Genomic DNA, 24,153 nt, shown 5'->3' with positions numbered 1-24,153 from the left:
GGGCCCTCTGAACAGTCAGCGTATTACAAAGCTTCTGACAGCCAAAACAAACTCTCTAGCCAAGTGTCTACCCAGAATGCCCTTCTCCCTGTTACCTCAGTTTTCTAAAAGGAAGTAAAGCCGAGGCCTCTTCTGCGCAAATACCTAGTGCACCACTTGGACCCAAAGCATCCCCCAGCAGCCTTTGGATGGAGAAGGAAAGTGGGAAACGAATGAAAGAAGATCAACACAGATGGAATGTTATGGTAAGACATAACCTCTTTATCTGATGTTAATCTTTCCATTTGTCACTGATGGGACAGAATCCCAAGCTACCTTGAGGTCTGTGGGTGGCCTTTATGGAAGAAAATTCCTGAGTACCATTGAGCCAAAGGCAGCTGTCCCCCTGGGAGACCTGGTCCAATTAGTAATGATTGCTAAAGGTATGAGGCTTAGCCCAAGTAGCTGCTGCAGAGATGTCATCCATGGATGCCCTGGAATGGAATGCTATAGAAGTTGCCATAGATCTAGTGGAGTGGGCTTTAACTTTTGGCATGGATTCATTATGGGGTGAATAGGTGACATGAATGCAGTCCCTGATGTAACCTTGTAAACAGCTTCTACCATTTTGCGTCCTGTAAAGGAGATATAAAGCTGTTCAGATTTACGGATAGGTTTGGCCCTGTCTAGGTAAAAATCTTAATTGTATGTTTAAGGTGTGGAGGCAGTACTCTCCTCTTGGCAAAATTCGGAAGAAACTGCCAGATCAGTGGACTGGTTAATAGAGAATTCAGAAACTTCTTTGGGAAGAAAGGATAGGATGTTCTTCATCTCACATTGCTGCAGTCCTTACACTTGGGTAGTCCGCTGTCCTCGGTCGGCCCGAATATCAAAGTATTAGGCTGACGTCGGTCAAGGCGCTCAAGACGGACGTCAGGGTATAAATGCGCATGACCGACGTCATATCCCCAGTCTTTTTTGCCGCATGGTCCGATGCAGAAGCAGCGTTGCAAGTGCCGTTCGGCGTTCTGAAATTTTTCGAATTCGGAGTTTCAGACCGTCAAAGTTGGCTAAGTACCCCGTTGGGGAATATTTAAGTTTTTTCTTGCCTCAGTGGTTTACCGGATGTCAGAAAAAGTGAATAACTGTATTTCTTGTGGGAAGCAGATACCGCATAGAGATTATCATACTTTGTGTATTCCTTGTTTGGGGCCTGAGCACGACGTTGTAGGGTGTCGCTTTTGTGCTAGGTTCAATAAGCGCAGTATTAAGCGAAGGCTAGATTGTGCCAGGTTAGTCTTTGGGAAGCGGTGCAATTATAAGATGCCGTCGGACGCTCCGACGCCCGCTTCTTCAAAGAAGCGCAAAGACAAGGCAGCTAAACCCAGACAAGAAGAGTCGTCCGTACCGGACGCCGGTTCTTTAGAGGCGTCAGTGGAACCGGTGGTTCCGCCGGAGGCTTCTCTGGAGTCTCAGGGGGAGACTTTGTTATTGCAGGATGTGGCCTCCCAGGAGGCAGGTCAGGCTGAAGGGGCTTCTCAGGTTACTGTACTCCCCTCCCTTCCTAAGGTGGTTAGGCCCTCTCCTTCTGTTTCTAAGGCTTCTCCCAGAGGCAGGCCAGGTTTAGCTTCTGTTGGTGGTGCTCCTAGTTCTTCTGGTTCTGTGCCCAAGAAGCACATGCTTAAAATGGCAGAAGATTTAATTACTTTGATTAGAGGTTCTTTGCCCCCTCCAGATAAGAGGCCTAGGGTGGAACCAGAGTTGGGGAGTTTTGAGCAGCCTTCAGATGTTTCAGAGTCTTCGGCTGAAGACTTGCAGGAGTATTCTCCTTATTCTGATTCTGATGCAGATGATTCTACCCCTTCTGCTTCTCCTCCAGAGGATTTTTCTTTTTCAGAGACTCTTCATTCCATGAGGGAACATTTTAAGTGGGAAGGTCAGGACTTCTCTGATTCCAGGAAAAGGCTTAGGGAGTTTTTACTTTTACCCCAGCATAGGCCTTTGGCTATACCTCCTGTTCTGGATGTTGTGGAAGATGTGTTTGCGGAGGCTTCACTTAATCCTGATTCTTTGCCTCCTGCTCCTGTTAAACCGGATAGGTATTATAGGGTGCCTGAGGCTCATAAATATCTTTATAAGAGTCCTAGGGCGGACCCAGAAACTGTTAGTCAGGGACCTAAGGGTGTCAAGGCCTCTGTTGTAAAAAAATCCGGTTCCTCCAGATAGAGGCCAGAGCTTTGGATAGATGGGGAAAGAAAGTCTATACTTCTTCCACCTTGGCTATGAGGGCTTTGAATTGCCAGTTTCGTATGTTGAAATTTCAGAATTATCTACTTTCTCAACTGAAGTCTAAGGTAGATGCTCTGGCGGAAGGCATTGAGTGTAAGGAATTACAAGATTTAGTACATGTCTCTGAACAGGTGGGTAAGCATTCTTTACAATGTGGTTTTGATGCTGTACAGGCCTCGTCTAGGGTGGCTGCCACTGGGTCAGTTCTTCGCAGGCACACCTGGTTGAGGGATCAGAATTTATCTGAGCATGTTAAGACAAGGATTTTGGATGCTCCTTTACAGTCTGATGTGTTTGGTTCACCTGTTGAGTCAGTCTTGAAGAAAATGGAAGACAAGGCAGACTGTTAAAGATTTTTTGCAAGTCCAGCCTCCGAAGTTTAGTAGGAATTGGCCTGCTAAGGGGTGGACATACCCTTCTTATGAGTCACAGTCTAGGGGTAGATCTAGACGTGGTAGAGGCAGAGCTCAGAGCTCCTTCAGGCTTAGAACAGGGAGTTCTCCTGCACAATCTTCAGGTGAGGGCAGGGGCCAGTCCTTTCGTAAACAGGCTCAATGACCTACCTTTTCAGCTGCCAGATCCTTCTTGTCTGGCAGCACCTTTGGGAGGAAGGTTGGCACTCTTCAGAGAAAATTGGAGTTTGTTTACCCAGGACAGATGGGTATTGGATATCATACACCAAAGTTACAGATTTTATTTCCATACCTTGCCTCCTTTCAAAGGCATGCCGGACGTTCCTCCTCAGCAAAGACTAGAGGCTCGCAAGCAAATTTCTCTGCTGCTCCAAATAGGGGCCATACAACCGGTCCCTCTACCAGAAGTGGGCCTAGGATTTTATTCTCGCCTGTTCCTAGTACCAAAGAAGGGGAACACGTGGAGACCAATTTTGGATTTATCTATCCTCAACACTTATCTGGACATTCCCAAGTTCAAAATGTTGACGTTACAACAGCTTTTACCTCTGCTGGGCAAGGATCACTGGATGGTGACTTTGGATCTCAAGGAGGCTTACCTTCATGTTCCTATCAGGCTAAGTTGCAGGAAGTATCTGCGTTTTTGAGCTGGGACTTCACATTATCAGTTCTCTGCATTGCCCTTTGGCTTATCTACTGCGCCCAGAGTGTTCACGAAGGTTCTGGCTCCAGTGATAGCTTTCTTCAGGCTAAAAGGAATTCAGATCTATCCTTATTTGGACGATTGCCTGATTCTGGCCCAAGGAAAGGATGAACTTCTTCATCATTTGCAATATGTGATAGCAGTGCTAAGATGCCTGGGGTATTCTGTGAATGAAATAAAGTCCAGTCTAGTACCCTCTCAAGACATGTGCTTTCTGGGTGTGAGACTGAATACAGCAGCCCAGATGGCTTTTTTGACCCCGGACAAACAAAAGAATCTTTCTCTTTACTTCCATCAATTGTCTCATCAGTCCAGGCTGACTGCAAGGACAGTCCTTCAAGCCTTGGGGTTCATGGCATTTTGTATTCTGGTGCTTCCCAATGCCAAACTGCATATGAGGAAGCTGCAATGGTATCTCAAAAATGTATGGACACAACACTGCCAAGATTTGGACACTGTCATTCAAATACCTTGCATTCAAAAGGAATTTTTGTGGTGGGCTCAGGAATGTCACCTAAACAAGGGACTCTGTGACCCGGCCAGAGGCGAGTCAGATTCTAACGACAGATGCCTCAGACAAAGCTTGGGGAGCTCATCTAAATGGAAAGTGGGTACAAGACACGTGGCCTGCCAGACTTCAACATCTACATATCAACTTGAAGGAGATGTTAGCAGTCCAATTTGCATTAATAGCTTTCAAGGATTTACTTCTTCCAGGGCAGGTGTTGATTCTAACAGACAACACAACTGTCATGTGGTACATCAACAAGCAAGGGGGACACATTCTTATCCTCTATGCAGACAAGCAATGATTTTGTGGGAGACTGCTCTCAGTTTACAACTAAATCTTCAGGCAAGGTTTCTGCCGGGAGCACAGAACTCCTTAGCAGATGTGTTGAGCAGGCAAATTATGGATCCCCACGAGTGGAAATTGGATCCTCATGTATTTCAGAAATTGACAGTGTCCTGGGGAACTCCAGACATAGATCTGTTCGCTTCTCCACTAAACTACCATCTGCCAAGGTTTTGCACAAATAGGTTTCATCACACAGCTTGGAAAGTGGATGCTCTTTCATTCAGCTGGAACAATCTTCATGTGTATGCCTTTCCACCTCTGCCTCTCCTCCCAAAGGTACTCCTGAAGGTCAGACAGGACAAGCCAAAGATGATTTTAATAGCTCCAGATTGGCCTCGACAGCACTGGTACCCATTACTGAGAAGTCTGATACGGGAGCCTCCATGGCCTTTGCCTTCGATTCCACACCTGCTGTCTCAGGAGAACAGTCATTTACTCAATGTCAAGCTTCACTCTCTTCACCTGACAGCCTGGCATATTCTGTTTTAAACCCTGGAGGGTCTCAGCTGCCACAGCAAGTTTTGAATGTTATTTTGGAGGCCAGAAGGCCTAGTACAAGGAGAGTGTACGCAGATAAATGGAAGAGATTTTTATTTTGGAGTGCAGCAAAGGATTTTGATGTTTCTAAGCCTAATTTAAGTGTGGCTCTTCAATATCTTACTGAGTTACTGGACAAAGGTTTGTCCTTCTCTTCTATTAAGATTCATGCTGCAGCAATTTCTGCTCACTATGACTGTGAACCACCATTGATGTCCTTCATGGATGCATCTGCAGTCATAACAACTGGGTTGTCCTGTCGTCAGGCAGCCCTTCAGTCGGCCGGATTCCAAAGTCCGGGTCCGGCTTCGGCTGATGTCGCACTTCACCCGACGTCATCTCTGTTGGACTTCGGGTATAAAAGCATCAGCCGACGCCATTTTCTTCAGTCTTTCTTGCGGCGCGCCAAGCAGAAGCTGTTCGCAAGTGCCGGTCGGTCGGATCCAGAGATTACTTCTACCGAATACTACTTCGAAGACTTCTAAAGCTAAGTACCCCGTTGGGGACTCTTTCTTGCCTCAGCCGATGTCAGAAAAAGTTAATAATTGTTTAACCTGTGGGAAACAAATACCTCATAAAGATTTCCACTCTTACTGCCTGCCTTGCTTAGGCCCAGCCCACGACGTAGCAGCCTGTTCGTCCTGTGCTTCTTTCAACCGACGAACGCTTAGTCGTCGGTCGGAGTTTGCAGAACAGTTTTTCGGTTCTGATTTTGCGTACATTATGCCGTCGGATCCTCCGACTACGCATTCTGCCAAAAGCAAGAAAAGACCGACACGCGGTCCGCAGTTTCGGCCGAAACCATGGTTAAGCAAACGCGAGTGTCTCGGTTTCGGCGAAACCGAGAAAACTGATCAAAATACAGCTGAATCTATCTCTACAACTGAGGTCCCTGCTAACACTCTTGAATCGGCCTCAGAAATTTTACCCACTACGGTGCTTACCACTGACTTATCAGACACTATTCCCTTGGATGTCTCTACCCCAGCACGTGGTGCTGCTAGGCCTCCAGCAGCCATGTCCATTAAGGCCTTCGCCAGGGCTAAAGCAGCCAAGACTACTAAAACAGTGCCTGTTAAATCCCCCTCAACCAGGCCCTCTTCCAGTTCCCAAATGCTTACTTTGGCAGAAGATTTAATTTCATTAGAGGATCTCAATCTCACCCAGACAGGGCCTCTCAGCCCCCAGAGAAGAGACCTAGGGCAGAGCCCCATGAGCCAGTGTCCTCTGATGATTCTGCTGATGAATCAGACATAACTGACCAGCCAGAGGCTCCTTTCTCCAATTTTGAAGATTCTGATGCTGAAGAATCCATTCCAGCTGCTTCCCCACCAGAAGAATTCTCCTTTGGGGAAACCTTGCATGCCATGCGAGAACAGTTCCAATGGCAGCAACACGATTTTTCAGACTCCAGGAAAAGACTTAGGACCTTTTTGCACCTTCCACAGCACAGGCCCTTAGCTATACCTCCTGTTCTCTCTGTGGTGGATGATGCTTTCAATGATGTCTGCTCCGCTCCAGATTCTTTACTCCCAGCCCCTGCCAAACCAGAGAGATTTTACAGGGTGCCAGATACTCATCACCACCTTTACAAGGCCCCTCTTGCAGACCCGAAACTATTTCCCAGGGTCCCAAGGCAGTAGCAGCGACCAAAGCTAAAACCCTGTTCCTTCTGAAAGGGAAGCAAGGTCATTAGACAGATGGGGTAAAAGGTTTACACTTCAGCCACTCTCTCAGCTAGAGCTTTAAACTGTCAGTTTCACATGATACAATACCAAGAGTTTATGCTTGATCAGTTAACTAAAAAGCTAACCACTGATGAATCTCTTGATAAGAAATATGTATTAGAAATGGTAAATAACATACAGCAAGTTAGTAACCATTCTTTAAAATGTGGCTATGATGCACTGGAGGCTTCATTTAGATCAGCCATGACTGGCACTGTAATTAGAAGGCATGCATGGCTAAAGGAGCAAGCTTTACGGATCATGTTAAATCTAAATTGCTAGATGCTCCTATGGATAAAACAAGTTTGTTTGGTACACCTGCCCAGCAGGTTATGAAGAAAATGGAAGAAAAGGCAAAATCAGTCCAGACAGTTAAAGATTTCTTGCAGGTTCAACCCCAAGGTTTAGCAGGAACTGGCCTGCCAAAAATTGGTCCTTTCCTGACTCCACAAGACCTCAAAGGGCAGGAATAGGCGTTCCAGAGGCAGAAATCAATCCAGAGGAGGTGCCTACAGAGGACGACAGTGGCAAGGTAACAACAGAGGCAGACTCCACACCTGCCACTACATCAACACAGCCACAGTGACTTAATCCTAAACCCGCCTACCAGGGAACAAATAGCAGCTCCTCTAGGCGGAAAGCTAACTTTATTTTCAAAAAACTGGCACCACATAACAAAGGACAAGTGGATTTTACGAACCATAGATCAAGGTTACGGTTCCACTTCCACACTTTACCAGACAAAGAGGAATGCCAAATCTACCTCCAAATCAAAAGAGAGAGGCTCTACAACAGATAATGGAGTTAGAAAACATGAGGGCTGTGGAGAAAGTGCCAACAGCAGAGCAAGGAAAGGGGTTCTACTCCAGACTATTCCTAGTTCCAAGAAAGGAAAAAAGTTGGAGACCAATTCTAGACCTGTCCACCCTGAATACTTACATCATTGTCCCAAAATTCAAAATGCTGACCCTACAGCAACTTCTTCCCATGCTGGGCAAGGAGTGTTGGCTGGTAACTCTAGATCTCAAGGAGGCATACCTGCACGTCCCCATTCGACCAATCTGCAGAAGATGCCTCAGATTTCTTGCAGGATCAGAGCACTATCAATTCTCAGCATTGCCCTTTGGCTTATCTACTGCGCCCAGAGTATTCACAAAATGCCTGGCATCAGTAATCGCCATTGCAGACTACAGGAATTCAAATTTATCCATACCTGGACGACTGCCTGATACAAGGAGACAACAAAAGCAAGCTGACAACAGATTTACAAAGGGTCATTTACTTGCTTCAAGCACTGGGATACACAGTCAATTTACAAAAGTCAAGACTGATACCATCCCAGACAAGGACTTTCCTGGGAGCGAATTGGACACAGTAAGACAAATGGCATTCCTAACTACAGAAAAACAAAAAGAACTACCTCTTTACTTCTTGGCACTAACAAAACTGAACAAGTTAACAGCAAGAAAGGTACTGCAGGCCTTGGGTTTCATGGCATCATGCATAATCTTGGTTCCATTTGCCAGACTACATATGAGAAAACTACAGTGGTACCTAAAGAATTTATGGTCCCAACACAGACACCGCCTAGAAACGGAAATCCCACTAATACCATGCTTAAAACAGGAGTTCCTATGGTGGGCTCAGGCATGCCAGTCAAACCCAGGCCTGCCCTTTCGCAGGGTCAAGCAAGCCAGACCATCACAACAGATGCTTCAGACCTAGGATGGGGGCATATGCTGGACAAATGCGTACAAGGATTGTGGACACAGGACCAACTTCACCTGCACATCAACCTAAAAGAAATGCTGGCAGTAAAACTGGCAATCCAAAAGTTCAGACCATTTCTCAAGGAGGACCACTTGATGATAAGGACAGACAACACCACAGTCATGTGGTACATCAACAAACAGGGAGGCACTCATTCTTACCCCTATGCAGAATGACTTTGGAGCTGTGGACCCTGGCACTCAGCTACAACATCCAGTTACAGGCAATATTTGTGCCAGGAAAAGAAAACTCTCTAGCAGATATGTTAAGCAGGACCACATCGGATGCCCACGAATGGCAGCTGCACCCGGATATCTTCAAGACCATCTCGAAGAAATGGGGAATGCCTCAGATAGATCTATTCGCATCACCTCTCAATCACCAGCTCAAAAAATTCTGCACAAGGACATTCCACCCACTAGCATGGAAAGTGGACTCGCTCTCCTTCAGCTGGAAAGGCCTAACAGCATATGCATTCCCACCTCTTCCCTTGATACACAAAGTACTTCTAAAAATCAAGGAGGAAAGTCCAAGGATAATCCTGATAGCTCCAAACTGGCCAAGACAGCATTGGTACCCACTACTGAGGAGCATGTCTCGGAACAATATGTGGCCAATTCCCCTGATGCCTTTGATGCTAACTCAGAACAACTTCAGCACCATGCATCCAAACCTAAAAACGCTGCAACTGACTGCATGGAACATCACATAGCAGCTGCTAATACAGAACTTTCACAAAGAGTTAAAGACATTATTCTTGAAGCACGCAGGCCTTCAACTAGAAGGAATTATGCTGGGAAATGGAAAAGGTTTGTCATTTGGAGTTCTGAAAGAGGAAAAGATGTATCAAACATAGATATGCCTAACATTCTGGAGTATCTGGCCGAACTGCTTCATTCAGGCCTGTCCTACTCCTCCAAGATTCATGCATCAGCTATTTCAGCAGAATACAGCTTTGATCCACCTGTTTTTTCACACCCTTTGCTCAGGCAGTTCCTCAGAGGAATCAAGAATGTAAAACCTCCAAGGAAACCACCATTGCCAGCTTGGGACTTGAACTTTGTGCTAGAAAAATTGACACTATCACCTTTTGAACCAGCAGCAACAGCAGACCTACAACACCTGTCATGGAAAACTGCTTTCCTACTGGCAATTACTTCAGCAAGGAGGGTTTCAGAACTACAGGCCTTAATGGCAGTGCAACCCTTTCTAATCTTCCACCAAGATAGTGTCCATGAGGACTAATCCTACATTTATGCCTAAGGTGGTATCCAGAGTGTCTTTAAACCAGGCAATCCACCTGCCTACCTTCTTTCCCAACCCACAAAACAGAGGGAAAGAATACTGCATACCTTGGATGTACATAGACAGCTACGCTACTACTTGGACAGAACAAAAATAGCAGAAAGACTGACCAACTTTTCGTAGCCTATGCAACAGGAAGGGAAGGAAAAGCTATTTCCAAGCAGACAATCTCCAAATGGATAGGAAATTGCATACGATTCTGTTACTCCTTCCATGGAAAGCCAATTCCACAGAACATAAGACCTCATTCTACAAGGGCAACAGCCACTACCACAGCCTTCTTACAAGGAGTGGCTACCAAAGACATTATTGAGGCGGCTACTTGGACCTCCGTGCATACATTTGCCAAGCATTATAATTTACCTCTATATTCCAGATCCCGAGCAGGGTTTGCCACTGCTGTTCTGCAAGGGATCCTAAACACACCATAATTTACTTCTATCCTCCTCCCCTAGTTGGCTATGGTATTCTACCCAGTTGTTATGACTGCAGATGCATCCATGAAGGACATAGTACAGTTTTGTACCTACCATAAATGTAGATGTCCGAATTGGATAGCATCTGCAGTCAGGATTACCCTCCCTCCTTCCCCTCTGTGGTACTCCTAGGGTGTTTACCCTTCTAATAGCTAGCTACTGGGGGGATTTCTTTCATGGTGTATTTGTTTGTATTTATGTACATACATGCTTATTTTTGTGTTTACCTCTATCTTTTGGAAACATTGGCATCTATCCAAAATTTTTAGCCTTCTATAGGGCTTCTGGCATCTGGGGCAAGAAACACTGAAGAAAATGGCGTCGGCTGATGCTTTTATACCCGAAGTCCAACAGAGATGACGTCGGGTGAAGTGCGACATCAGCCGAAGCCGGACCCGGACTTTGGAATCCGGCCGACTGAAGGGCTGCCTGACGACAGGACAACCCAGTTGTTATGACTGCAGATGCTATCCAATTCGGACATCTACATTTATGGTAGGTACAAAACTGTACTTTTTCTCATCCCTTGTTTAAGCAATTCCTTAGAGGGGCAAAGAATATAAGACCCCCACGGAGAGCTCCGACTCCTGCTTGGGATCTCAATTTTGTGTTGGAGAAACTCACTCTACAACCTTTTGAGCCTGCAGCTACTGCTGAGTTAAAATATTTATCATGGAAGACTGCTTTTTTGTTGGCCATTACCTCTGCGAGAAGGGTTTCTGAATTACAGGCCCTTATGGCAGTTGAGCCTTTCTTAATTTTCCATAAGGATAGGGTATCTTTGCGTACTAATCCTTCCTTTATGCCTAAAGTGGTTTCTAGTGTGGCTTTAAACCAAACTATTCATTTGCCTACTTTTTATGCAAACCCCCAAAATAGAGGGGAAAAGATTTTGCACACTTTGGATATACACAGGCAGTTGAGATATTATTTGAACAGAACTAAAGGGTTCAGGCAGTCTCAGCAGTTTGTTTCTTTTGCTTTGGGTTCTCAGGGCAAGCCTGTGTCAAAACAAACTATTTGTAAGTGGATTGGGTTTTGTATTGCTTTCTGTTATTCCCATCATGGCAAGGAGGTTCCAGCTGGGATTAGGCCTCATTCCACTAGGGCTACTGCCACTTCTACAGCTTTTTTAAGGGGGGTGGCAACTAAAGATATTTTGGAGGCAGCTACTTGGAGTTCAGTGCATACTTTCTCTAAGCATTATCACCTTCCACTTTACTCTAAATCGAGGGCTGGTTTTGCCACTGCAATTTTACAGGGCATTTTGGCAGCTCCTACTGCTTTATAGTTTTGCCATCCTCCCTTATCTCTGCTTTGGGATTCTACCCAAGTGTAAGGACTGCAGCAATGTGAGATGAAGAACATAGTACAGTTTTGTACCTACCATAAATGTAGATGTTCGAAGATCCACATTGCTGCAGTCCAATTTACCCTCCCTCCTTCCCCCTGTAGTTAGAGGCAGTTGTGTGGTTTGGGTTGTACATATTGTAAATATTGTATATTTTGTACATCTGCTTAGTACAGGGGTGGTTGGTTGTTTTTTGTTGTATTTTGGTTTTTTGTTTAGGGTCTTCTGACATCTGGGGCAAGAAAAGACTGAGGATATGACGTCGGTCGTGCGCATTTATACCCTGACGTCCTGATGTCAGTCTTCAGCGCCTTGACCGACGTCAGCCTAATACTTTGATATTCGGGCCGACCGAGGACAGCGGACTACCCAAGTGTAAGGACTGCAGCAATGTGGATCTTCGAACATCTACATTTATGGTAGGTACAAAACTGTACTTATGTCCGAGGTGACAGTCTTTATGAAAAATCAGAAAGGGCCTCTTGATGCACAATGCCTGCAGCTCTGAAATTAATGGCTACCAGAAATAAAGATTTCCAAGACAAAAACTTTAGGTCACACTTAGCTGCAGGCTCCAAGGGCTTTTGAGTCAAAGACTGGAGGACTGAAGTGAGGTTCCATGGTTCTATGGACGGTCTGAGAAGAGGTCTGAGATGAGAGGTCCCTTTGAGGAAAGCCTTGCAGAGGCGTAAAGAGATGAGGGGTGCAGGGGTGCCATCTGTACCATTCTTGAAGTTGTAAATTGCCGCTAGATGCACTCTTACTTTAGAGGCAGAGACTCCATTATCAAAAAACTTGGCCAGGTATTAAAGCACTGCATGGAAAACCTTTTCCATTTTCCTGATAGTCTTCTGATGGGTGGTTTCCGAGAGGCCAGAATGATGTCTAACAGGTGAGGAGAGAGCCTGCCTGGCAGCTAGCGGAAGTGGAGAAACTAACCTGTCGGCTTGAGAGTGGACAGGTTCGGGTGATGGCCCTTGGGGGGAGGGGAGTGATCAGATCTGGTAGAGGGTCCAGAATCCATGGCGGGTATACTAGGTGAGGCCGAAGAGGAACCAAATTTATGGCCAGAATGGGGCTATGAGGATCACCTTGCATCTCCAATGCTTTCTTTAGAAATTGTGGGATTAGAGGAATGGGAGGATATAGGCGTAGAGAAGTCCCGTGGGCCAGTCGTGGATCAGAGCATCCCTCTGTGACTCCTCTGGGGGAAGTAGGGCGAAGTAGCTGTTGCACTTTGAAGAGGTGAAAAGATCGCAGCAAGGCTGGCCCCAGTGGCTGAAGATTAGATGCCACCTTGGGGTTGAGGGACCACTCTGGCATGAGGATCCGTCTGCTCAGTTTGTTCGCAATCACGTTGGAGCGCCCCAGGATGTGTTGCTGTCAGTGGCTCGAAGCTATCGCCCACTGCTAAGTTCTCATAGCTTCTCGACATAGGGGGGTAGGACTTGGTTCCTCCTTGCTTGCTGATGTACCAGACCACTGACATATTGTCTGAGTTGCAATTGTCCTGGAGAGGAGAGCCGAATGGAATGCCTGCAACGCCAACAGCCCTGCTCTCAGATCTAGAACATTGATATGCAGGTGGGCCTCTGAAGTGGATCATGTGCCTTGGACAGTCTTTCCCTGTGAATGACCCCCCAACCCGATCAGGGAAGCATCCATGGTCACAATGGCTGTGAGCTGGGAGGGTTGAAATGGGCAGCTCCAAAGATCTAAGTCTGGCCTCATCCACCAAAGGTCCTGCTTGCAGGAGTTTGTTATTCAAATCTTGTAATCCAGGGGTTGACAGTTTGGGAACCATTGACACAGAAGGGGCCATTGCAGAATTCACATATGTAGCTTTGCTAAAGCCACTATTGGAATTGAGGCAGCCACAGAACCTAGGACTTGGAGGACTTCTCTTGCAGAAGCTGATGTTTGAGAAAGGATCACTCTGATTTGAAGCCTCAAATGATTTAGTCTGTGAAGAGGAAGTGATGCCAGACTGGACTGAGTATTGAACACTGCTCCAATGAACTCTTTGTTGTGTAGGGATAAGATTTGATTTCTCCCACTGTATCGTTATTCCCAACAATTTTGCCAGAGAGTATGTTATAGCACAGTTAACAGAAGCTTGGTGGGGACGGCAAGGTGCCAGTCATCTAGATATGGAAACACCCAGAATCCGTTTAGTATCAAGTGAGCGGTTACCAATGCCATGCATTTTGTGAACACTCTGGTGGCTGTAGAGACACCAAATGGCAGGGCACAGAATTGGTAATGACTGGCTCCTAGCCGGAAGCGAAGCAGACTTTTGGATTGTTTGTCCATCTTGATGTAATACGCATCCCAGAGAACTAGAGCACATCCTTTCGCCCCCTCTTAAAAAGCCAAGGATGGACTGAACCGTGACCATCTGGAATTTCGTGTGGGTGACACTTTAAACTGCTGAGATCCAAAAAGGGTCTCCAGTCCCATGTCTTTTTTGGCACCAGGAAGAATCTCTAGTAAAATCTGGATCCGTGCTGGTCTGGTGGGACTTTGAATGACTTTTTGAGACTGCTTTATAATTTCTGAAGCTGCTGCTTCCCTTTGACTGGGTGGAACGTCGAAGTTTTCTTGGAGATTTTGGCTGACAAGGGGAATGGTGTAACCTTCAGTGATAACTCTGCACCCAACGATCGGTGGTGTCTTCTGATTCCTGGTGAAGGTACATTGAGGATTGGAAAACTGTAGGCCTATGGCACGGTTTTTCCGTCTTGTTCGCACCTGGCTAGCGTGTCCTTCACTTTGGCAACAAAAAGGGATGAAGCTTCAATGGGAGCATTCAGAAAGGAAGACTTAAGGGTCCACAAGGTCACAGCTGCGTGTCCAAGCACGACTCCTCAATGCCCGAACAGTTTCTCTAGCCACCCCTTCGGTCCTGTGTGAGAGCAACCTTATGGAAGAGTTATTGATTCCAGGGTTGCTAGCTGCGAGGCCACTTTGTCCCAGACCTCATCAGACAACTGTCGAGTGCCCCAGAGAGCTTGGAGATGAAGTCCCTGTGGAGCCTTGTAAAAATGCCAGATAATTCAGGGAGCATATAGCAAAGGTCCCTGGTGCAAAAACACGCTTAAGTCTGTCCTCTGCCCAGGACTCCCTGTTATGTGGGTGGACAGGGGACTTTCTTCAGCAAAGTCCTTTTTTGTGGCCACCACAGTAGCATCAACTGGTAACCCTTTGGACCAGTGCGGATTCCCCACAGGAGGGGAAAGAATTTTGTCTGGCCTTCGGGGGATCGCCTCAATGGAATCTGGGTTCTTCCACACCCGCTGCACGACAAGTTGGACTAGCTTGTTGGCAGGCGGGGTCACAGAGGTAGAAGGCCGGGCACGAAAAGCCTGCAGGAACACTTTGACTCGGAAATTTTGGAGGGCTTCCAGTCACCTCTCTGCTTTAACATTTTCAGGACGTCTCCAAAGGAGACATGAGGTGACCTTGGGAACCCTTTATCGTAATCCGCGTCTTCTGTTAAGGACTCCTCCGACGAGTCCACATGATTCCTCTTGCACATCTTTCGAGGGGGATCCTCAGTGGGGTTGTCTCCGAGGAGGACTCGGAAGAGTGGGTACCCTGCGGCTTTTCTGCCTGGTGTCCTGGGGGTGGTCTGACAGCTGAAGCTTAGGGGTGAAAACTGGGGGTACGACAGAGTGCTGATTGAAGCAAGAGCCTTCTCCATCGCGCAAAAGGCAGGCCCTCTTGAAGAGGCATGGGAGCCCGGAACAGACAACCTACCGGGATCGCACCCTGCTCTGACAGACCCTCCCCCATGGGAGTAGCCTCGAGCAGGATCGGCATGGACACAGCGATCGGTGCAGAGGAGGGAACAGAGGAGAAAGTTGGCACAGTACCCTGGGCAGACGCACCCATTCCCTAATCCCCAGATTGAGGAAGGACCGGTTTGGCGGGAACCGAAGACCAAAGGGACGAACTCTGCACCTACAGTGCATCTCACTTTGGCTCTGAGGTGATGGGTTCCAAGAGGGATGTCTGAGCAGAAGGCTTCAGATCAGAGATGGTCGAAGGAGGCGTGTGTAAGGAGGAGTCTGTACATAAGGCAAGCCAAGTCCAGCAGGTGGATGGGTTTCAGAAAGTGAGGGAATCCCCCTGGCTTTTCTGGTTATCAATGGGCTGTTGACGTTGTAGGGGGTAATGGTGAAGATGAACATGATAGAAATTTCAAGAAAGTTCTAGAGACCATGCTCATGAAATACATCTTAAAATGAATCCTCAAATGTTTTGGGTCATTTGTTTGCCAGTTCTGGCTCACAACCAGATCCATGTAAGCAAGTGGCAATTGAGATGCCAGTTCCAGAAAATGTAACTTCTTTGCAACGTTCTTGGTATGGTCCAGCTGTTTAGGAAAGTTGATCCCAGACCTGTGTGCTTTTAGCACCCTTACATAACTTGAAATGTAAACTGGTCCCAGTTGGAACACCAAAAAGCATTCAGTGTTCTGGAAGAATATTGCCAGTATACCCACATTGAGATGATATGATCATAAACCTGTAACTCATTTGTGTTGTGCTTCAGAGTATGGTCTTGGTGCAGCATGTCTTCAAGAAGGCATACCAGTAGCCTATGCATCCAGAACTTCAACCCAGACATGAACTGCGGTATGCACTAATTTAAAGAGGTGTTGGCAGTAGTGTTGACATGTTTGAAGATGTCCTTCAAGGATGCATCTGCAGTCTTTACAAATGGGTTGTCCTGTCGTCAGGCAGCCCTTCGGTCGGCCGGATTCCAAAGTCTGGGTCTGGCTTCGGCTGGTGTCGCACTTCACCCGACGTCATTGCGGCAGTTATTCGGGTATAAAGGCATCAGCCGACGCCATTTTCCTCAGTCTTTCTTGCCGTGTGGCGCCCGAAGCAGAAGCTGTTCGCAAGTGCCAGTCGGTCAGATCCAGAGATTACTACTACCGAATACTACGAAGACTTCTATAAAGCTAAGTACCCCGTTGGGGACTCTTTCTTGCCTCAGCCGATGTCAGAGAAAGTTAATAACTGTTTATCTTGTGGGAAACAAATACCTCATAAAGATTTCCACTCCTATTGCATACATTGTTTAGGCCCAGACCACGACGTAGCAGCTTGTCTAGCCTGTGCTTCTTTTAACCGGCGGACGCTTAGACGTCGTTCGGACTTTGCTGAACAGATTTTCGGCTCCGATTTTGCCTACATTATGCCGTCGGATCCTCAGACTACGCAAATAACCAAAAAACGCAAAGAAAAGGACCGACACTCGCGGTCCGCGGTTTCGACCGAAACCGCGGTTAAGCAAACCAAGAGTGTCTCTGTTTCGGCCGAAACCGAGCAAGCGGTTCTTTCTTCAGCCGATAACATGCCTTCTACAGAGGCCTCTTCTAACCTGGTAGAAACTGCTTCTGAAATCCAACCTTCTGTTGCGGTTTCACTGGATTTATCAGACACCATTCCCCTGGATATTTCAACCCCTGCACGTGGAGCTGCTAGGCCTCCTCCAGCTATGTCTATTAAGGCCTTTGCCAGGGCTAAAGCAGCCAAAGCATCAAAACCTGTGCCTGCCAAGCCCCCCTCTCACAGGCCCAGCACCAGCTCCCATATGCTTTCTTTGGCTGAGGATCTCATCTCTAATAAGTGGAGCCCAGCCTCATCCAGACAGGGCCTCTCTCCCTCCTCCAGAAGAGGCCTAGAGCAGAGCCCCCTGAGCCAGTATCCACATATGATTCCTCTGATGACTCAGAACATACAGACCCTCCTGAGGCTTCTTATTCTCCTTACGAAGACTCTGATGCTGAGGAGTCCATCCCTTCAGCCTCTCCTCCTTGCATGCTATGAGGGAACAATTTCAGTGGCAGGGCCAAGATTTCTCAGACTCTAGAAAAAGGCTTAGGACCTTTCTACATTTGCCACAGCATAGGCCCTTAGCTATACCTCCAGTTCTTACTGTGGTTGATGCATTTAATGATGCTTGCACTGCTCCTGATTCTTTACCTCTGGCCCCTGCTAAGCCCGATAGGTACTACAGGGTCCCGGACACTCATCACCATTTATATAAGGCTCCTTTTGCAGATCCAGAGACTATCTCCCAGGGTCCTAAAGCTGCAGCAGCTACTTCTTCTAAAAACCCCCTCCCCTCTGAAAGGGAATCCAGGTCCTTAGAGAGATGGGGTAAAAAAGTTTACACCTCTGCTACTTTGTCAGCTAGAGCTTTGAACTGCCAATTTCATATGATTCAATATCAAGAGTTTATGCTTGACCAGTTAACTAAAAAGCTGTCCTCTGAAGAATCTTTAGATAAAAAGTATGTTCAAGAAATGGTACATATAACATACAGCAGGTTAGTAACCATTCCTTAAAATGTGGCGCTGATGCACTGGAGGCTTCCTTTAGATCAGCCATGACTGGCACAGTTATCAGGAGGCATGCATGGTTGAAAGAACAGGCATTATCAGACCATGTTAAATCTAAGCTTTTGGATGCACCTATGGACAAGGTCAATTTATTTGGTTCCCCTGCACAGCAGGTACTAAAAAAGATGGAAGAGAAAGCAAAATCTGTGCAAACAGTGAAAGATTTCTTACAAGTTCAACCTCCAAGGTTTAGCAGGAACTGGCCCTCCAAGAATTGGTCCTTTCCGGACTCCTCTAAGGCACAAAGAGGCAGGAATAGGCGCTCTAGAGGCAGAAACCAATCCAGGGGTGCCTACAGGGTGCCTACAGGGGTCGCCAGTGGCAGGGTAACAACCGAGGCACGGATACAGCCACCACCACTACAACAACTCAATCAGTGACTTGGCAGTGGTACCGCCTACCAGGGAACAACTAGAAGCACCCTTAGGCGGAAAGCTAACCTTATTTTCAAGAAACTGGCACTGCATTACAAGAGAAAAATGGATTTTGCAAACTATAGACCAAGGTTACAGGTTCCATTTCCATACTCTACCAGGAAAGAGAGGAATGCCAAACCTACCACCTACTCAAAGGACAGAAGCTCTAAAACAAATATCTCAATTATTAAGAATGAGAGCTGTGGAAGAGGTACCATCTATGGAGCAAGGAAAGGGATTTTACTCCAGACTCTTCCTGGTACCAAGAAAAGAAAACAAATGGAGGCCTATTCTAGATCTGTCCGCTTTAAACACATTCCTCATTGTTCCAAAATTCAAAATGCTGACCCTACAGCAGCTTCTTCCCATGCTGGGCAAGGAGTCTTGGCTGGTAACTCTAGATCTCAAGGAAGCATACCTGCACGTCCCCATAAGACCAATTTGCAGAAGGTACCTCAGATTTCTTGCAGGATCAGAGCATTATCAATTCTCAGCATTGCCCTTTGGCTTATCTATTGCGCCCAGAGTGTTCACGAAATGCCTGGCATCAGTAATCGCTCATTGCAGACTTCAGGGGATTCAAATCTATCCCTACCTGGACTACTGCCTGATACAAGCGGACAACAAAAACAAGCTAACAGAAGACTTAGTCATCTACCTGCTGCAAGCCCTGGGATATACAGTCAATACAAAAAAGTCAAGGTTGATTCCATCCCAAAGAATAACCTTTCTGGGTGCAGAACTGGACACATCAAAACAAATGGCATTTCTAACTGCAGAAAAGAGAGCAACTTCCTCTCTACTTCTTGGCATTCTTGCAGAACCATCTAACTGCAAGAAAAGTGCTACAAGCTCTAGGCTTCATGGCATCCTGCATAATACTGGTCCCTCATGCCAGGCTGCATATGAGAAAGATACAGTGGTACCTAAAGAATTTGTGGTCCCAGCACAAGCACAGCCTAGAAACCAAAATTCCAATGATCCCATGCCTGAAGCAAGAATTCCTATGGTGGGCTCAGGCCTGCCAATCAAACACAGGATTGCCCTTCTGCAAAAGCCAACCAAGACAAACCATCACGACAGATGCCTCAGACCTCAGTTGGGGGGCACACATGCTGGGCAAGTGCATTCAAGGCCTATGGACTCAAGACCAGCTGCATCTGCATATAAATCTAAAAGAAATGATGGCAGTAAAATTGGCAATCCAGGCATTCAGACCTTTTCTCCAAGAAGGCCAGTTGATAAGGACAAACAACACCACAGTTATGTGGTACATCAACAAACAGGGAGGCACACACTCATACCCTCTATGCCGGCTGGCACTGGACCTATGGGATGTGGCTCTGAGCTACAATATTCAGTTACAGGCAATTTATGTACCAGGGAAGGAAAACATTCTAGCAGACATATTAAGCAGAACTACAACAGATGCCCACGAATGGATGCTGCATCCGGACATCTTCAAAACCATCACAAGAAAATGGGGATTACCACAAATAGACTTGTTTGCATCCCCATTCAATCACCAGTTGAAGAAATTCTGCACAAGGACTTACCACCCACTTGCTTGGAAGGTGGACGCCCTATCTTTCAATTGGAAAAGCCTGACAGCATACGCATTCCCACCACTTCCTTTGATGCACAAGGTGCTTCTGAAGATCAAAGAGGAACGTCCGAGGATCATTCTGATAGCCCCAGACTGGCCAAGACAACATTGGTATCCACTGTTGAGGAGCATGTCCCGGGAACAAATATGGACACTGCCCCTGATCCCATTACTGCTAACACAGAACAACTACAACATCCTGCATCCAAACCTAAAAACTCTGCAGCTAACTGCCTGGAACATTACATAACAGCAATTAACCCAAATTTATCCCAAAGGGTTAAAGACATAATCCTGGAGGCTCGTAGACCTTCAACAAGAAAGAATTATGCAGCAAAATGGAAAAGATATTTCATCTGGAGTACTGCAAAGGGGCAAGATGTGACACTGGTGAACATATCCAACATCCTGGAGTACTTGGTGGAGCTCTTCCATACAGGCCTGTCCTATTCTTCCATCAAGATACATGCATCAGCTATTTCAGCAGAATACAGCTTGGATCCTCCTGTCTTCTCGCATCCTCTGCTCAGACAGTTTCTGAGAGGAATTAAAAATGTAAAACCTCCCAGGAAACCTCCATTGCCAGCATGGGACTTGAACTTAGTGCTAGAAAAACTGACTCTTCCTCCTTTCGAACCAGCAGCAACAGCAGAATTACAATACTTATCCTGGAAGACTGCTTTCCTGCTGGCAATAACTTCAGCAAGAAGGGTCTCAACTACAGGCATTAATGGCAGTGCAACCCTTCCTGATCTTCCATCAAGATAGTGTCCATGAGAACAAAATCCTACATTTATGCCTAAGGTGGTATCCAGAGTCTCTTTAAATCAGGCTATCCACCTTCCTACATTCTTCCCCAACCCACAGAACAGGGGAGAAAGGCTCTTACATACCTTGGATGTACACAGACAATTACGATACTACCTGGACAGGACAAAAAACAATAGAAAAACTGACCAGCTTCTGGTAGCATATGCAACAGGAAAGGAAGGAAAACCAATTTCTAAACAGACAATCTCCAAATGGATAGGAAATTGCATTAAATTTTGTTACTCCTACCATGGAAAGAAAACTCCAGAGAACATCAGGCCTCACTCCACAAGGGCTACAGCCACTACCACAGCTTTCTTCACGAGTGGCTACCAAGGACATTATAGAGGCTGCTACTTGGACCTCTGTGCATACATTTGCCAAGCATTATAACTTACCTCTAGATCCCGTGCTGGTTTTGCCACTGCTGTTTTGCAAGGGATCCTAACTACACCATAATCTATTCTCATTTCCTCCTCCCCTAGTTTAGCTATGGTATTCTACCTATTTGTAAAGACTGCAGATGCATCCTTGAAGGACATAGTACAGTTTTGTACCTACCATAAATGTAGATGTCCGAGAGGAATGCATCTGCAGTCAGGATTACCCACCCTCCTTCCCCTCTGAGGTACTCCTAGGGTATTTGCCAATCTTCAGCTAGCTTGGGGGGGGGATCTATTATGGTGTATTTGTTTGTATATATGTACATACATGCTTATTTTGTGTTTGCTCTCTACTATTTGGAATCTTTGGCATTTATCCAAATTTAGCCATCCAAGAGGGCACCTGGCATCTGGGGCAAGAAACAGAGGAAAATGGCGTTGGCTGATGCCTTTATACCCGAATAACTGCCGCAATGACATCGGGTGAAGTGCGACACCAGCCGAAGCCAGACCCAGACTTTGGAATCCGGCTGACCGAAGGGCTGCCTGACGACAGGACAACCCATTTGTAAAGACTGCCGATGCATTCCTCTCGGACATCTACATTTATGGTAGGTGCAAAACTGTACTTTAGGTGTTTTTATGTAAAACCTATTCAAATAGACTGAGCACAATCCTCTAGTGACAAATCTGAAAGTCATATACAGCCCCAGCTCAATTGCAACGCATGATAAAGTTGCAGAAGTACAATTTAAAATCTCTACCTAACTAATTCTTAAGAGCACCCAGAAACAGAACAGTACGAGACTAATTTTCCTCCTCACGTCTTTATGAATTCAAATCACACAGCCTCAGACCCAGTTCTCCAGAAGCTGCAACATTTTATCAGTTAAGGATGGCTAGCACAACAAACTAGTCTACCACTTTATGTACTTGATGTACAGAAGTATATTCCTTAGAGATGAGCTAATGATGGAATCATCAAAGGTCCTAAAGTAATTCCTGCAACAGGAATTCCTACAACAGGAATGTATCAAAATTTTATATCATGTACACCTGGGTACTGATTCAACCAAAAGGGAAAGATGCAGTGTTTTAGCCACCTGTGTCAAAAGATACTGAATCTCTAGCATGTTCAATTTTCAGTAGTACTAAATTGCACCAACAAAGACCCACTTCAGCTAAACCATATTCCTGAATTGCTGTGGTTGATTACTACTGATTTTTGAATGCAATGGTCAGCATTACTTGGTGATAGTAGACTCTTACTCGAATTGGTTTAAACTTGGCCTTCCTAACTTTGTCTAGCACTGAGACTTTTTTTCTGTTTGTGGTAGCCCCCAAAAATAATTTCTGACAGTGCACAAATTACAAGTCAGCAGTTAAAAACTTTGCAGAGTCTTCTAAGTTTGTCCATGTTACTAGTAGTCCTGAGTATCTGCAGTCCAGTGGATTATCTGAGCATGCAGTTCAGTGTGAAACATTTGGAGAAATTCAAGAGATGGTACTGCTGTTCCTGAATTTTAATCTCCAACATTCCTCAAGGTAACTTGCTTGGTTCATCTGCTCAGATTATTGTCCATGGAGATGGGAGCAACTTTGTAATCAGTAAACAGTTTAGTACCAAATGTAAAGAACAGAATGGTCAAGGCTCAACTTTCAAGAAAACGGCAGTCACAAAAGTTGTACTACGATAAGTCCAGCAAACCTCTTAGACCATTAAGACAGGAAGTTGAGAATGCAAACATCTAAAGGATATGATTGAGGTGGGTATTATCAAAAAACCTTTGCGAGGAACTGAGATCTTGCATCATACAGTTTGGAATCAATTTCGGAAGGAGTCTAAGACTCGTACTACCAGTCTCCAAACCAGTGATGCAGCTAAGTTCCAGTTGTAAAAATCCCCAGAGACTTTCCCTCTTGGTAAACCCAGTCAGTTTGTGACCAGCTCTGGTAGAATTTCCAGACCCACTTCAAAATGCATGGTGACTTGAACTTCGTTCATTATATGTTGATGCAATATCTAGTTTATTAAAAATCTTTCTCCTATTCTATGCAAAGTCAGAGGGAGAGCGTGTCGTGTATTGTACCTAGTCAGCCATCGTAGCTAGATAGCATGTGCATAGAAGTTGCACGTGCAAGCATGTGCATATAAGTTACTGAGCACGTGCAAGATCGGTGCCATTTTGTGTAGTAGTTAATGCAGGCATGAATGGAGATGCACATGCGAGTTTGAATTGAGTCTTCTCAAATATAGTTCCAGATGTCCTTCAAGGATGCATCTGCAGTCCTTACAAATGGGTTGTCCTGTCGTCAGGCAGCCCTTCGGTCGGCTGGATTCCAAAGTCTGGGTCTGGCCTCGGCTGGTGTCGCACTTCACCCGACGTCATAGCTGCAGTTATTCGGGTATAAAGGCATCAGCCGACGCCATTTTCCTCCGTCTTTCTTGCTGCGTGGCGCCCGAAGCAGAAGCTGTTCGCAAGTGCCGGTCGGTCAGATCCAGAGATTACTACTACCGAATACTACTTCGAAGACTTCTAAAAAGCTAAGTACCCCGTTGGGGGCTCTTTCTTGCCTCAGCCGATGTCAGAGAAAGTGAATAACTGTTTATCTTGTGGGCAACAAATACCTCATAAAGATTTCCACTCCTACTGTATACATTGCTTGGGCCCAGACCACGACGTAGCAGCTTGTCTAGCCTGCGCTTCTTTTAACCGACGGACGCTTAGACGTCGGTCGGAGTTTGCTGAACAAATTTTCGGCTCTGATTTTGCCTACATTATAGGTTCATAGGTTCATAGGTTTATACTAGCTTATCTGCCCTAAGGCATTTATAAGCCTAGCCCAAATTATTGTGGCTTACGCCACCCCTTATATGAAAAAATACTGTGCCCATTAGTTTGTTGTGCCTCTGTCCAGCAGTGACACAGATGATTCCTGGGGTAAACCTACGATCTCCCATCCACAGGTCTAGATTTCTCTTGAACAGAGTCAGCGAGGTGCTCTGCCTCACATGGACCGGGATTTTATTCCACAGCATAGGGAGTCTCTGAGTGATAAATCTATCCCTCCAGCACGTCCTATTTATATCCGTGCTAAGGTTTAAGTCGCTTGCTC

The 24,153-nt window shown here is 46.0% G+C and overlaps 1 protein-coding gene across 1 annotated transcript in view; it reads left to right on the top strand.

Moving 5' to 3' along the window:
• EIF5 (eukaryotic translation initiation factor 5) overlaps positions 1-24,153 on the top strand; it is a 587,707-nt gene that overhangs the window by 518,894 nt on the left and 44,660 nt on the right. The gene's annotated exons all lie outside the window — the stretch shown is intronic.

This window comes from Protopterus annectens, chromosome 6.part0 (assembly GCF_019279795.1).
Source record: "Protopterus annectens isolate FY-2018-M chromosome 6.part0, PAN1.0, whole genome shotgun sequence".
In the NCBI taxonomy this organism is placed as follows: domain Eukaryota; kingdom Metazoa; phylum Chordata; order Ceratodontiformes; family Protopteridae; genus Protopterus; species Protopterus annectens.
Note: the sequence above shows the minus strand (reverse complement) of the source record. Positions and strands in the feature narration are given on the sequence as shown.